The 16934-nt window shown below is 37.6% G+C and overlaps 1 protein-coding gene across 1 annotated transcript in view; it reads left to right on the top strand.

The window, feature by feature from the left end:
* The window catches only part of lrrc24 (leucine rich repeat containing 24), a 53873-nt gene that overhangs the window by 1031 nt on the left and 35908 nt on the right, over positions 1-16934 (top strand). The gene's annotated exons all lie outside the window — the stretch shown is intronic.

The raw sequence follows: 16934 nt of genomic DNA on the forward strand, positions 1-16934 counted from the left end.
CAACAGGTTCGTCACCGACTGTGCATGCTTACAGGAAAAAGAGGGTTGAAATTTGCGTTGGATTATACTGAAATGTGACAGACTGTATCTAATTAAAAATCAGAAATCATACACTTCACCAAGAGATGCATTTATTTATTAGTGCCAAATCTACCAATATCATCCATTAATAGTTTACATATCTATTTATATTTTTTCTTCCTACAGATTTTATCTAATAAATGCTGGGTCTTTTTGACCCAACACTGGGTTGAAAATAAATAAAGGATACTGTGTGAAATAAGTCCTTCTGTAAAGTAAGCAATTTTTGTACATTTTGGGTCTTATCTTAGTCCCAGAATAAAATGCATGTTTGAGCTGCCATAATTTAAAAACATCTTGCACTGGCATATCTTTTACACTTTAAAAAATGCTGGGTTATTTTTAACCATTGTGTCAAAAAGGGACGAGCTCAGCCCGCTGGGTAGCATTTAACCCATCATTGGTTGTTTCAACCCAAAATACTGGGTTGTTTTAATCCCTTGTTGGGTCAAATATAAACATTTTATGGGTCCCTTTTTGACCCAGCAGTGTATATCAGTGCCTTTGTTTTGTCTCAAGATGCACACCATTAACCTATTGTTTTTTTTTATATGGTTTGTTTGTAAAAACTACTTACATGTCCTAATATAACTAAGGCCTAGTCCTGGATTAATCTAAACCCTGTTCGATAACTTGCCCCTTTGTTTTTCTATCATTATTGTATTACATATATCTCAGCCACTTTGCAGCCAATATACCAGGGGTCTCCAACCTTTTTATGAGCAATGGATAAAACAATACTGGATGGCTATTTTTTTGATATAGTCTACTTACATTTTTTTTGTTTCACTTGTTAATATGTTTTATCATTGTTTAAAATGTTAACATACATAAAAGAAGGCAAGCTAATATAAATAAATAAATTAAAATTTAGGCTATTAATAGTATGTGCTTTGGCGGGCAACTCACAGACCCCGCGGGCACCATGTTGGAGACCACTGCAATGTAGTATAAAAAGAAAGGTTAAACAGAGATTTTCATCCAACAAAAGAGGAGATGCAAGCAAAAATCAAGTTCATGTTTATCCAATAAAAATCTGGAGTGTTGTACATTTTTTTAAAAAGCTAATAATTGTAGAAAACAAAATGTTTCCCCCTATATTGCATACATCGGTTAGAAATGGACCTTTAATGATTTAATTTGTAACTCTTTATGTTTACCTTGGCAATGTAATTACTATACAGTAAATTTCATGAATAAAAGCCTAAATGACAAGTTTTTAATTAAATATAAAGCACTTTTTTATAAACAAACTAATTTTTCAACATTGTCTGTATGCATAATTCATGCTGTTTTCAGATAACAGATGATGAAATAAAATGAAATAAATTCATTCTGACAGGGCCGTAACCACAATAGACATTGAGGGGGACATATCGCCCCAATAACTAGAATGGCCAAATGCCCCCTCATAAAATATTTGATGTTTTTATATATTTGATACATACATATACCCCTAAATGTGTTATACACCCAATGTGTTATACACCCAGGGAGGTATTAATAGCTCCCTTTACTATAAAAAGTAGGGCTGTCAAAAGATGAACTGCAAAATAAATAAAATGTGTGTTTGCTTAATATATACAGTACTGTGCAAAAGTCTTCACACCAGACGCAAGTTCAACAATTTGCACGAGTAGATTACATACAAAGTCAATACAAACACGCATCATTCGTCTCAAACGCTTCTTCACCCAAGTTGAAAATATTCAACTCGAGCTAAAAATTCACATAACACGAAGTTAAATCCCATGAGTAATCTAGAGCGAGTAACATGATGCTCCACGTTTGATGCGTACGTAGCATTATGGTGAGTTTACACCAGACGTGGAAGAGGCGGCAAGCAAAAGTAATTTACATGTTAAGTCAACGCAAAAACGTGAATAGGCATCCTGTGGCGCAGTAAGCGTGAACGGCGAGGATAACGCATTCCGCACGAGTTGAAAAATCTGAACTTCGGCGGATTTTTGCGCCGCGTTCACCAATCAGGAGCTTGCTCTAGTAGTGATGTGATTACAGGAAGTGAGCGGAGTCGCAGAAGCCCCTCCCATGATGCGAATTTCCGCGTGAATGTCTCAAATGACTAGAATTTCACAAACAGCTTTCACGTGCGAATGAAGCACATAAACTCAAAATGTTCGAGCGCCCAACTACGGGCGACTAGCGTGTTTTTGCCGCCTCTTCTGCGTCTGGTGTGAACGTTAGGCCACCACCAACAGACTTGTTGTTTTAGAAGTTTTAATGTCTATCCATATTTATTTTTCAATCTATTTTATTAAGATACAAACAGAAAATACAGGAAATATGTACAAAAAAATTTAAATTACATTTTCAGGGCTAAATGTCTTCTTTAGGCAATCGTCTGTGTTTAGTGTGACCTTGATTTAGGTTTAAGAGATTCTGCAGTTTCCAACTATTGCTCAAGTGGAAGGGGAGTATGTTGTATGCAATTAAATGCGATTAATCTTTTGATGAAAAATGTATAAAAGGGCAAAAAGTAGCAAACTAAAATGTGAAAACTGTTCACATCTTAATCAATCAAACTCCACTTCATATAAAAAATATAGCATAATTATTGGACACATAAGTATGTGATTAACCACACAGTGTGGACACTCAACTCCTAACTATTTGAACAGGGTGTCATATATCAAGATAAAACCCTTATTGTCTATAATCTTGATCAGAAGTGTGTGAATGTTTGACTACATAGATACCGGTTATTACCTATCTTTTTCGGGCTTATCTGAGTGTATTGACTGAAAATGTAGATGCACAGACACATTGTCAACAACATACGAGTGTGCTGTAAATAACAGAGAAGCAATCGATAAAGTTAACCAACATGACACTGCACATGTGTGGCATACAGTACCTGTAAGTTAACATGAAAAAGTTATAAACAAATCTAATGAGAGTCGCCAAAGAGAACAATAGGAGTTAAAAGACAAGGACGCATTGCAGTAATAAGGATTTAGGACATAAGATGTGAGTGCAGCCTTAAGCAAGCATCATGTTGTTTATGCATATATTTTCTGTAGATTTTGGGATAAAACAATTCACCATTTTGCATCTCATAAATCAAGTTTTAAAATAAAATCAGTGCACAGTGTTGCTTCTCTGGAAGAGATACACAAATTGATCGCATTTAGAAGACAAAAATCGATTCGAGTAAACTGCGGTTGAACACGACTCTGAGATTAAATAACAAGCAGATATGTCTATTCATTTGGACCGGCCTAGGTTTAGGCATTCTGCGCAAATGATGACACACAAGCACATGAAAGAGACTTTCACAGGCTTTGTATTGATTTAAGGAACAGTGGGTGTAGTTTGGGCAGTTTGTATGAAGTGTGGACAGTTTGTTTGTCCTATTGATGAGCAATGATAAATGATTGCGCTTCATATGTGTGTTTTGATAATTTTTTCTCGAGGTTTTGTGGGCGTATGCTGTGTTTGATTACTGTCTTCGTGTTGCGTGATTGCTGCGAATCCAATGATAAACACACAGCCGCTGCAGAGAGGAAACTTGATTGTGTGAAAACCCTGTTCAAGGGATGATATAAGTGCCACAATCCACTTGAGTCTTTGTTGCTTTCTCACTCATTCTTACATAGACACACAGTTCACAACTTTAGAGAAAATATCTTCCAGGACTTTTAAAATTAAGGGTAAGACAAAAGTTTTACAGCTTAATGCCTTTAGGGACCTTTTAAAGTGCTGTGGTTCTTAGGATAGGATTTGAAGAACCTATTATTTTTAGGAGCAGTTTCAGACTAAAATGCATGTTTGAGCTGCCTTAATTTATAAACACATTGAACAAACATATCTTCAAGGGGATTTTTTTCATATTTAAGTGCTATAATTGTGTCCCTAGTGCTTCTATCAACCTAGAAAATGTGAAAAAGATCAACCCAGTAACTTGGGTAAATCATTTGGTAAACCATTTATTGCAAGCATGTGAAAAAATAGGTCATTGAATTTTGGTGCCAAAAAATGGATCATATTATTATAGTACCACCCCCTAGTCTGCACTATCCAACCACGACACTGCCATTTAGTGCAGATATCGGCTCATTTGCATATAAAAGGACACACCCCAAAAACAGCACATTTTTGCTCACACCTACAGTGTGGGAAATTTAACATGCACACAGATAATATCCCACAGATATTTTATTAAATGAACGGTGGGATAATTTGAGCTAGAACTTCACATGCGTACTCTGATACAGGGTTCACACCAGACGTGGTAGAGGCGGCAATCGCAGATGATTTACATGTAAGTCAATGCATAGACGTGAGTAGGCATCCTGCTGCGCGGTAGACGCGGTGCGAATGGCACGAAAGCGGGAAATGCGCAAGTTGAAAAATCTGAACTTCAGCGGATTTCCGCACTGCGTTAACCAATCAGAACCTTGCTGTAGTAGTGACGTGATTACAGGAAGTAAGCAGAGTTGCAGAAGCCCCATGACGCGAATTGCCATGTAAATGTCTCGAATGACTAGAATTACACTAGCGGCTTTCACGTGCGAATGAAGCGAGTAAACTCAAAATGTTCAAGCGTCCAACTACGCGCGATTAACGGGTTTTTGCCACCTTTACCGCGGCTAGTGTGAATGCACCATGAGGACACCAAAGATTTATTACAAATCTTAAAAAAGTCCTGTGAAATGTCCCCACATATTTATTTATTAGTGACATTGTTTTGCACACAAGTATTGTTTTTTTTTTGGGTTTGTTTGAAAAAACTACTTAATTGTCCTAATATAACCAAGGCCTAGTCCTGGATTAATCTAAACCCTGTCTAAGAAACCGCCCATTAAAGTTTGTGTAGAATCAACTCTTCATAGCCATTTAAAACCTTCCATTGTTTTCGAAATTAGCCACAGCAAGCCATTGCTACTACGACATGTAGTTTATTAATAGTTTAGACTAGGTTTTAAAAACCCAAGCCCTGAGTATAAACTAGGGCTGTCACGATTTCAGACTTTCACAACATGATTGTCCTGGACAAAACAACCCGCAATAGCAATATTATTGCAACATTGCAATGTCTATTGCATTGTTAAAATAAAAATTTATTTTTATTATTTTACAGTGAGTAAGGGTGTCACGATTTCGATCTTAAATCGAAATCAATTGAAATTCAGTCACAACCTCAAACTTCCATTTAGAAAATGGAATAATCAATGCTGCCACGCCCCCATGTCACGTCCGGTCTGCTTGCCAAGCGGAAAAAAAACACATGTGTGTGCTGCAAGTCAACCTCCTCTAACTTAGCTAGCTACAGCCAGTTAAAAGATAGCATGGCATATGCAGGAGACACCACGTGAGCTGCTCTTTACCCTTTACATGCGAAACAAAAAACAGCACGTAGACAGCAGAGCGCCATCTGTGCCAGGACCGGTCATAGACTGTCCAAGGGGGCGTGCACACCAAAGCTTTTCCCCCCGCGGCCGGCGCATGTTTTCCATTGATTCCTATGGAAACTCAGCGTTTTTCAAATAAGCCAGCAGCTAGCGTTTTTTTTCGACGCTCGGCGGTTTTTCCGCGCTCGGCGCTGAACTTCGAGAGTGGAAAGAAATTCAACTTTGTGTGAAAACCTACTCTCGTCAATGTCAGTTCTCACACGGCCATCCAATTACAGTGGATGAGGGGCAGGACATAACCACAGCAACCAACCGGCTCACAGCTGAAGTATCACAGCTACCAAAGCGCTCGGCTGAAAAACAGCTGCCATTCGGCATCCTCAAGGCGTTTTCAGCCGCGTTTAAAAGTTTTGGTGTGTCCAGCCCCTAAGTGATTAAAATGTCATGTCATCTATAGAGAATCCTGTAGATGATGACGTTGCATTTATTTGTAGGAAGTTAACGTTGCATTTATGTCATAAGAGGATTTTAAGTCCCCAAGTGGATTTTTGTCATATCCACGTGCATTTATTTGAGTGGTATAATTTTCTTTGCAGTCATATTAGATATGGCCTGTATGGTCTTGCTCTTATATCCAAACACTTGCCTTTACATTTCTTATGAATTCACTCATCAAAATCGCTGGTCTAGTGGGTAGTGTTGTGCACAACATTGACATACTTTTGGTGATTTTGAATACTGGCTTGGTATTTAAAATTAATGTGAAACATTTATGCCTTTCATGCCAAAGTCTTATGCATACTTTCATTTTTAGCTGCTTTTATGTTCTTTTTGACCATGGGATTGCATCTGCATGAAAATTAATATAAGGTTCAAACTAATTTATTTACCTCAGTAATGAAAAATTAAAGGTATGCATTGACTCGAACAGCAATTATTGTGAATGTATGCTTGTAGTTGCTGTACATTTGCAGCAGCACTTCCAGTTTTACTAGTGAAAAGTATCCGATCCAGACCTCTATTTCATGTGCTGTTGCCATGGTGAATCGTAATATCGAAGCTCCATTGATGATGGCTTTTGTGCACGTGCTTAACTCAGAGCCAACCTGCTTAGAGTCGATTGAACTATCTTGTTTCAGCCGTTCTGTAACCGAAAACTCATCTTTCCAATCTCAGATTAAGTAAACATTCAAGTTTGAACTCAGAGTTGGTTGAATCTCCATACCAAAATGGGCTCCTGGTATGCATGCTGGATGTGTCATTATTTTGAAGAATAAACTTTATATGCCGTGCCTGTCGTCTTCATCATATTCAAAGTGTTTTCCACCTCGGAGCGTACCAATAGCCAGATAGAAAGTTAAATGGCCGAGGCTAAAAGCTTGGAGTTTTGGGACTAACTCGCATGATTAACACAAATGGCACATATCGCATGATCTAACACGACAACCGTCCGTGGTGGAGTCCCACACGAATCTCTCATTTGACAGAGAAAACCTCAAGCTGGATCAGACTCTCAATAAGTACACTTGAAGGCCGTCAAACTCGTAACGTGGGCAAGAGATGAGAGAGATAAATGTAAGCCTGAGTGCAAATATACAGCGATGCCCTCTGGCCATGCCTCCCATGTTGTCATGGAAACAATAGCAGTGAGTTTGGATTCTGAAGGCAAGGCCTGCAGGCACTATTACGACCGAGAGCAACGTTCGACTCTAAGCGGAGACAAGAGATGACAGAACCAGAGACAAAGGAAGAGATTAACAGAAGACAAAAAATAATCAAAGATAACTCGGAGGGAGAAAGATTTGCATTCATTAATCGCTTATTATTATGGCCCACTTTGTGTTGGTCATGTGACCATGAGTCAAGTAGGCCACTCATTATTGGTCATGATTATTAGTGCACCCTAACCTTTGTACGTTTATTACATTTATGCATTTGTCAGATGCTATTATGCTTTACCACTAAGCTACTGTTACCACAATGTTTATGGTATAAAACCTGATTCATGTGACTTGTTACTCATCTAAACCTTTTCAGCTTGCAGATAATACAACCGATACGTAGCAACCATCCCAAAGACCCCTATAGCAACCATATAGCAATGCACTAACAACCACTCACCTTAGCAATCACATAGCAATGCCTTAACAATAACCAGAACATCCTGACATTATTTTGCTTCAAAAAACATAACAAACATTACTCTTTAAGTCAGAAAAATATGCCTCTGGTATTATTTTTCTCCGATGTGGGCCTAATTGGTCTGATCTAATTTAAAAAGCGCATTACCCGGTCACTTATCGATTCTGCATCCCTATTAACATTTCCTTTCAGGCTGCAGATTTGGTCTCATTAGCAGCTAAAATTATGAGATGGCTCTCTAACCAGACTGATCCACCATTAGGGAGGCAAATAAGCATGTAAACAGATGTTAAATTTACAGTTTATATTACAGTACCCTCCAGTGAACAGAGCCTTCCTATCCAATACAGTGCGCATTTTAAATACTTTTCTGCTATGAAGGCACAACGGTGCCTACACAATCCCGCTCAGGGCCGTAATAGTGAATGAACACCAATCTTTGTGTTGCATACCGCTGCTCTGTAGATATTAAATCCTGGAGCTGATCTCCGACAGAGCACACAAAGTACCGACTGTCCATTACTGGATTCACAACTGCTACAACCAATAAAAAAGAGCCTATCAGCTTGCCAATACTATGGAGCCTTTGTAAAGCTCATCTAAAGCATGCAGCTAAAGTAATGTGACATTCATATTGTAAAGCAGTCTTGTGTAGGGTGTGGAGATTTGTGCAGGTTGTTCTAGACTATAAATGTTCACCCAGACCGTTTTTTTCCCCTGTCATTTATGGTCACAGATGTCTAAACACTACCACATCTGACATTTTCTCAATTAAATCATAGTGCAACACATTATGTTGCTTTCTTTTTGCAATCTCTTTGTCTGTCCATATATCTGTCTGTCTTTCAGTTTATCTACCTATCTGCCTGTCTATTCTTCAATTTATCTACCTTTCTGTCTATCTCTCTCTCCATTCGTCTAACTTTCTATAAGTCTACATGGCATATCTGCCCATCCATCTGTCCATACATCCATTTATCCACCTGTCTGTCTGTCTTTTAGTTTATCTATCTTGCTGTCTGTTTGTCAGTCTGTCCTTTAATGTATCTACCTTTCTGTCGATCTCTCTATACATCTGTCCACTCGTCTAACTTTCTGTCTGTCTACACAGCATATCTGTACATCCATTTATCCACCTGTCTGTCTGTCTTTCAATTTATCTATCTATCTGCCTGTCTATCCTACAGTTTATCTACCTTTCTGTCTGTCTCTCTATACATCTGTCCATTCGTCTAACTTTCTGTATGTCTACACGGAATATCTGTCCATCCATCTGTCCATACATCCATTTATCCACCTGTCTGTCTGTCTTTTAGTTTATCTATCTTGCTGTCTGTTTGTCAGTCTGTCCTTTAATGTATCTACCTTTCTGTCGATCTCTCTATACATCTGTCCACTCGTCTAACTTTCTGTATGTCTACACAGCATATCTGTCCATACATCCATTTATCCACCTGTCTGTCTGTCTTTCAATTTATCTTCCTATCTGCCTGTCTATCCTACAGTTTATCTACCTTTCTGTCTGTCTCTCTATACATCTGTCCATTCGTCTAACTTTCTGTATGTCTACACGGAATATCTGTCCATCCATCTGTTCATACATCCATTTATCCACTATTTATCTGTCTTTCATTTTATCTTCCTATCTGCCTGCATCCTCTGTCTGTCTGTCTACATCTATGTCCATCTTCTATATTTGTCTGCCTGTCTGTTTTTCAATGTATCTGTTTCTCTCTCCATCTGTCGTTACACCTGTCTGTCTGCCCATCTATCTATATATCTATCTGTCCATATATTTATTTGTCTTTGTTTCAATATATCTGTCAATTAACACATCTGTCTGTCTGTCTATCTTTTACTTTATCTACCTTTCTGTCTATCTGTCAATACATCCATTTATCCACCTGTCTGTCTGTCTGTCTTTTAATTTATTTACCTATCTGCCTGTCTATCCTACAGTTTATCTACCTTTCTGTCTGTCTCTCTATACGTCTGTCCATTCGTCTAACTTTCTGTATGTCTACACGGAATATCTGTCCATCCATCTGTTCATACATCCATTTATCCACTATTTATCTGTCTTTCATTTTATCTTCCTATCTGTCTGCCTCTCTATCTTTCTATCTATTCCTCTGTCTGTCTGTCTGTCTGTCTACATCTATGTCCATCTTCTATATTTGTCTGCCTGTCTGTTTTTCAATTTATCTCCCTATCTGTTTCTCTCTCCATCTGTCGTTCTACCTGTCTGTCTGTCTGTCCATCTATCTGTCTGTCCATATATCTTTCTGTATGTCTTTCAATATATCTGTCAGTTTACCCATCTGTCTGTTTATCTGTCTTTTAGTTTATCTACCTTTCTGTCTGTCTATCTATCAGACATGGGGACTTGTGACTTGGTGACTTGACTTGACAAAAAATAAAATACTTGAGACTTGACTCGGACTTGGAAGTTAAAGACTCGGGACTTGACTTGACTTGACTTGAGACACGATGACTTGAATGACTTGAGTGTTAATCACATCATGTTTTCAGTTTGAATATAAAATATATAAACTATTTAAAAAAATAAAGCTGACCCAGCTGGAGCGCAGGCAGAGAATGGCATTGTCACTGAATCACGACACTATCATCAGTCATGCCCTCTCGTACCTTACGCACACCACGCCCACTTAGAACAGATATCAACATGTCAGCAGGAGGGGTAGCGAGGGTCATCGCTTTCGGCTTCAGCAAGATGGCAAAAGACGAACAGTGCGTTGCAAGACATGCAACATTAAAATCATGGGCAGCCAGACGACAACCTCCAATTTCGTCCGTCATTTGAAGAGCCATTCTGCCCAGTAAGTGCTTGTCAATTTGTTAATATCTGGTTAGTTGGTAGTTAGCTAATGTAATAATAGCTAAAGTAGCCATTAACCATGTTGGGGACAAATGTGGACAAAATAATTTTGATTTATTTTTTAAAAATACTTCCCCTGATCTGAGCGGTACGAGACTTGTCTACTTTTTCTAAGTTTGCCACCTGAACATACACACATACACACAGAGAAAAATTACTGGATTCTACAAGGGCCGGTTCACATTTTGCATCTTTTGCGCGCTCAAGTTCGTTATTTCAAATGTAGGCGCACGAACGGAAGAGATTTCAATTTTGTTTGATTCCATGATGTATTTTACTGAACATGAGTATTTCTTTATATCTTTATATTATATATATCTTTATTAAGATCAGATGCAGGTAAAATTACAATAATAAGGTGACTTGACTTGACTTGGACTTGACTTGACCTACTACAGGACTTGCCTTGACTTGACATAGCCTGTGACTCGACTTGACTTGCCCAAGAAAAAAATACTTGGGACTTACTTGAGACTTGAAGGTTCAGACTTGAGACTTACTTGAGACTTGTACATGTGTGACTTGGTCCCATCTCTGCTATCTATACATCTGTACATTTGTCTATCTTTCTGTATACCTACAGGGCATATCTATCCATCCATCTGTCCATACATTCATTTATCCACCTGTCTGCCTGTCTTTCAATTTATCTACCTTTCTGTCTGTCTCTCTATACATCTGTCCACTCGTCTAACTTTCTGTATGTCTACACGGCATATCTGTCCATCCATCCATTTATCCACTATCTATCTGTTTTTCAGTTTATCTTCCTATCTGCCTCTCTATCTTTCTATCTATTCCTCTGTCTATCTGTCTACATCTATGTCTGTCTTCTATATCTGTCTGCCTGTCTGTTTTTCAATTTATCTACTTATCTGTCTCTCTCTCTCTCCCCATCTGTCGTTCTACCTGTCTGTCTGTCTGTCTGTCTTTCAATATATCTGTCAATTTACACATCTGTCTGTCTGACAGTCTTTTAGTTTATCCATCTTTCTGTCTGTTTGTCAGTCTGTCCTTTAATGTATCTACCTTTCTGTCTGTCTATCTTCCTATCTGTCTCTCTATCTTTCTATCTATTCCTCTGTCTGTCTGTCTACATCTACGTCCGTCTTCTATATCTGTCTGCCTGTTTGTTTTTCATTTTATCTACTTATTTGTCTCTCTCTCTCCATCTTTCGTTCTACCTGTCTGTCTGTCTGTCTGTCCATCTATCTGTCTGTCCATATATCTTTCTGTCTGTCTTTCAATATATCTGTCAATTTACACATCTGTATGTCTGTCTGTCTGTCTTTCTTTTAGTTTAGCTACCTTTCTGTCTGTCTGTCTGTTTGTCAGTCTGTCCTTTAATGTATCTACCTTTCTGTCTGTCTCTCTATACATCTGTCCACTCATCTATCTTTCTGTATGTCTACACAGCATATCTGTCCATGCATCTGTCCATACATCCATTTATCCACCTGTCTATCTGTCTTTCAGTGTATCTTCCTATCTGTCTGCCTCTCTATCTTTCTATCTATTCCTCTGTCTGTCTGTCTGTCTGTCTACATCTATGTCCATCTTCTATATTTGTCTGCCTGTCTGTTTTTCAATTTATCTCCCTATCTGTTTCTCTCTCCATCTGTCGTTCTACCTGTCTGTCTGTCTGTCCATCTATCTGTCTGTCCATATATCTTTCTGTATGTCTTTCAATATATCTGTCAGTTTACCCATCTGTCTGTTTATCTGTCTTTTAGTTTATCTACCTTTCTGTCTGTCTATCTATCAGACATGGGGACTTGTGACTTGGTGACTTGACTTGACAAAAAATAAAATACTTGAGACTTGACTCGGACTTGGAAGTTAAAGACTCGGGACTTGACTTGACTTGACTTGAGACACGATGACTTGAATGACTTGAGTGTTAATCACATCATGTTTTCAGTTTGAATATAAAATATATAAACTATTTAAAAAAATAAAGCTGACCCAGCTGGAGCGCAGGCAGATAATGGCATTGTCACTGAATCACGACACTATCATCAGTCATGCCCTCTCGTACCTTACGCACACCACGCCCACTTAGAACAGATATCAACATGTCAGCAGGAGGGGTAGCGAGGGTCATCGCTTTCGGCTTCAACAAGATGGCAAAAGACAAACAGTGCGTAGCAAGACATGCAACATTAAAATCACGGACAGCCAGATGACATCCTCCAATTTCGTCCGTCATTTGAAGAGCCATTCTGCCCAGTAAGTTCTTGTCAATTTGTTGATATCTGGTTAGTTGGTAGTTAGCTAATGTAATAATAGCTAAAGTAGCCATTAACCATGTTGGGGACAAATGTGGACAAAATAATTTTGATTTATTTTTTAAAAATACTTCCCTTGATCTGAGCGGTACGAGACTTGTCTACTTTTTCTAAGTTTGCCACCTGAACATACACACATACACACAGAGAAAAATTACTGGATTCTACAAGGGCCGGTTCACATTTTGCATCTTTTGCGCGCTCAAGTTCGTTATTTCAAATGTAGGCGCACGAACGGAAGAGATTTCAATTTTGTTTGATTCCATGATGTATTTTACTGAACATGAGTATTTCTTTATATCTTTATATTATATATATCTTTATTAAGATCAGATGCAGGTAAAATTACAATAATAAGGTGACTTGACTTGACTTGGACTTGACTTGACCTACTACAGGACTTGCCTTGACTTGACATAGCCTGTGACTCGACTTGACTTGCCCAAGAAAAAAATACTTGGGACTTACTTGAGACTTGAAGGTTCAGAGTTGAGACTTACTTAAGACTTGTACATGTGTGACTTGGTCCCATCTCTGCTATCTATACATCTGTACATTTGTCTATCTTTCTGTATACCTACACGGCATATCTATCCATCCATCTGTCCATACATTCATTTATCCACCTGTCTGCCTGTCTTTCAATTTATCTACCTTTCTGTCTGTCTCTCTATACATCTGTCCACTCGTCTAACTTTCTGTATGTCTACACGGCATATCTGTCCATCCATCCATTTATCCACTATCTATCTGTTTTTCAGTTTATCTTCCTATCTGCCTCTCTATCTTTCTATCTATTCCTCTGTCTTTCTGTCTACATCTATGTCTGTCTTCTATATCTGTCTGCCTGTCTGTTTTTCAATTTATCTACTTATCTGTCTCTCTCTCTCTCCCCATCTGTCGTTCTACCTGTCTGTCTGTCTGTCTGTCTTTCAATATATCTGTCAATTTACACATCTGTCTGTCTGACAGTCTTTTAGTTTATCCATCTTTCTGTCTGTTTGTCAGTCTGTCCTTTAATGTATCTACCTTTCTGTCTGTCTATCTTCCTATCTGTCTCTCTATCTTTCTATCTATTCCTCTGTCTGTCTGTCTACGTCATCTACGTCCGTCTTCTATATCTGTCTGCCTGTTTGTTTTTCATTTTATCTACTTATTTGTCTCTCTCTCTCCATCTTTCGTTCTACCTGTCTGTCTGTCTGTCCATCTATCTGTCTGTCCATATATCTTTCTGTCTGTCTTTCAATATATCTGTCAATTTACACATCTGTATGTCTGTCTGTCTGTCTGTCTGTCTTTTAGTTTAGCTACCTTTCTGTCTGTCTGTTTGTCAGTCTGTCCTTTAATGTATCTACCTTTCTGTCTGTCTCTCTATACATCTGTCCACTCATCTATCTTTCTGTATGTCTACACAGCATATCTGTCCATGCATCTGTCCATACATCCATTTATCCACCTGTCTATCTGTCTTTCAGTGTATCTTCCTATCTGTCTGCCTCTCTATCTTTCTATCTATTCCTCTGTCTGTCTGTCTACATTTACATCCGTCTGCCTGTCTGTCTTTTAAAGTTTTTCTCAGTCGCTTTGGTACATTTCTCAGATCAGAATTGAAATTCTCAAATCTGCCTGTTCAATTCTCACATCATTGTGTCACTTGTGCACATCAAATAAGCAGTTTCTCATTTCTTTGAACAAGTTGCAAATGCTTTGGTACATCCATGCAAATGATTATGTACAACTCTCTGCTTTCTCCTACATTATCAGTTGCTTATGTCATGTTGATCAAAATGTATTATAATAGGTCTCTGTTGAATAGTCTCACCCCTCACAACATTTAGGCATTAGTTTATAGTATAAGTCTTTACATGCAAAATGGTTAAACAAGTTGTCATAATACAGGATATGGTCAAACATATTTCTATACATTTTCATTAGACATTTTTTCTAAATCTGTCCTGAATTGGTAAATTGCTCCCAGGTGAATCTTGACTTTCTCTAAAAGACAGAAACGTCCCAAGTAAGCAAAAACCAAGACGTTGAAATGATGGCTAACTATAGACCCAATATAGTCCAGTTATGAGTAACCAACTTCTACCCTAAATAACCTTACGTTTGATGACATGCCAGTTTTGCCAAAATGACTTGAAGATGTATGATATGTAAACAAAGTCAACAGGTGTTCAAGGTGTTTGCTTTCATTTCTTTTACATGTTCTAAAAGTATGTGCATCGTCTATTTTTGGGGCTATAGTTAGACATCTATTAGACTGTCACTGGCAGCCCAAAGCAGTGCATGTACAGTTTTCCCTAAAGATATTGTCCTATGTTTCTACTTTTTTTTCTCTTTGTGCTATGAAGTGCTGTCTATTCCTTTCTTTATGGCGATGACATGGTCTGCCAACGAATTACAGTACAAACAGTAAAATCCTTAATGTAAATTTTGTCAAGTCTCTTGCAATCAAACTCCCACATAACTTACACTAAGGTGTAACCTACTGTACATTTTACAATTTTTGTCATGAAAACTTTAGGCATAGTTTACATCAGAACATCCCTCCAGAGTAAACTGTTCTATTGACAACATGACTAAACAATTTGACTTATCTGTACACAATGACACAATGACTTGTTATTCTGATGGCACTGACATGTTCATTGACACAGATATTTACTTTTGAGAGATGAACTAAGGATTTCGAGTAAGAGAGTGGCTTTTGCAGGTTATCCTTGGTGTTTTGCTATTTGTACAAATTGTTTTGAGAAATGCGCTTATTGTTTTGCAAATGTTGAGGATGATTCGAGAAATGTACCAAAGCGACTGAGAAAAACTGTAATTAATTTACTTATCTGTCTCTCTCTCCATCTGTCATTCTACCTGTCTGTCTGTATTTCCCAGATAGCATGCAACCATTGAAACAATGTTAAAAATGATTGATTTGTCAATGTTAATACCATTGAATCAACAGGTTTGCACCCTCATTAATATTGAAAAACATTGAAATTTCAACAAACCACCATTATTGGGATCAGTGTTTGCTTTAGTTGGGTCTTTGACTCTTGACATTTTCACTAAGTCAAATCTTTCTTTTCTTTTTTTAGTGTTTATGTAGAAACACATGTATATTGGAAATGAAAGATGCGCTTTAAAGGACATGTTGAAACTGACTGCTTTTTGTAAAGATGTCAAGATGAGATAAATTAAGCTGCTTTACATGATTATGTTAATCCATTTTTGACAATTATAATTGTTCTGGTTTGTAAATCCACTGTGACAAGATAAACAGAAAAAATGCTGACACATTCAGACATCATTACTCATCCTACAAATCTCAACAATGGTGTCAATCATCAAACAAAATTCAGATAAAACGATCAACTGCAATGCATGCTTGGAGTCATAAATTAGTTTAGTACTACGATGATACCCAGCATGCATTGCAGCATGAAGCTTTCTTTTGTTGATCGTCACCATTGATGAGATTCATAGACCGATTCATGATGTCAGAGATAGATTCAGTAGTTTAACTTTTTAAATGTGTTTTTGTAATTCTCAAAATAACAGACCTGACACTGTTTCCAACTAGTACTGTAAAATCCATTTCTTACACATCTTTAACTGGACTTCATTAATATTATTTAGGTATATCTACAAGATTTAAACTACTTGATAACATTAGATCTTTGTTTTTTTGCCATAGCAGATGTATTTTAAAACACTGCTTCAACAGCCAAAGAAAACTTAACATTGAAACACAAAAGTCAAGGGCACAAAGAAAGCAAACACTGATCACAATAATGGTGATTTGTTGAAATTTCAATATTTTTCTCAATATTAATGGCGGTTGCAAACCTGATATTGATTCAATGGTATTAACATTGACTAATCAACATTTTTTAACCTTGTTTCAATTGTTGCATGCTATCTGGGTTACCTATCTGCCTGTCTCTCTTTAAATTGATCTACCTGTCTATATTTCAGTTTAATTAACTATCTATCAGTCTTTCTTTTAATTGATCAAGTCTGTTTGTCGCTCTATCTATCTGTCACTTTGTCTATCCCTCTGTATCTATCTATCCGTCAGTCAATACCTTTGTTTTTCTTTGTGTATTCTATATACAGGTATCTGTCTATCTGTTTGTCTTTCAGTTTATC

Source organism: Misgurnus anguillicaudatus, chromosome 2, assembly GCF_027580225.2.
Source record: "Misgurnus anguillicaudatus chromosome 2, ASM2758022v2, whole genome shotgun sequence".
Lineage (NCBI taxonomy): Eukaryota > Metazoa > Chordata > Actinopteri > Cypriniformes > Cobitidae > Misgurnus > Misgurnus anguillicaudatus.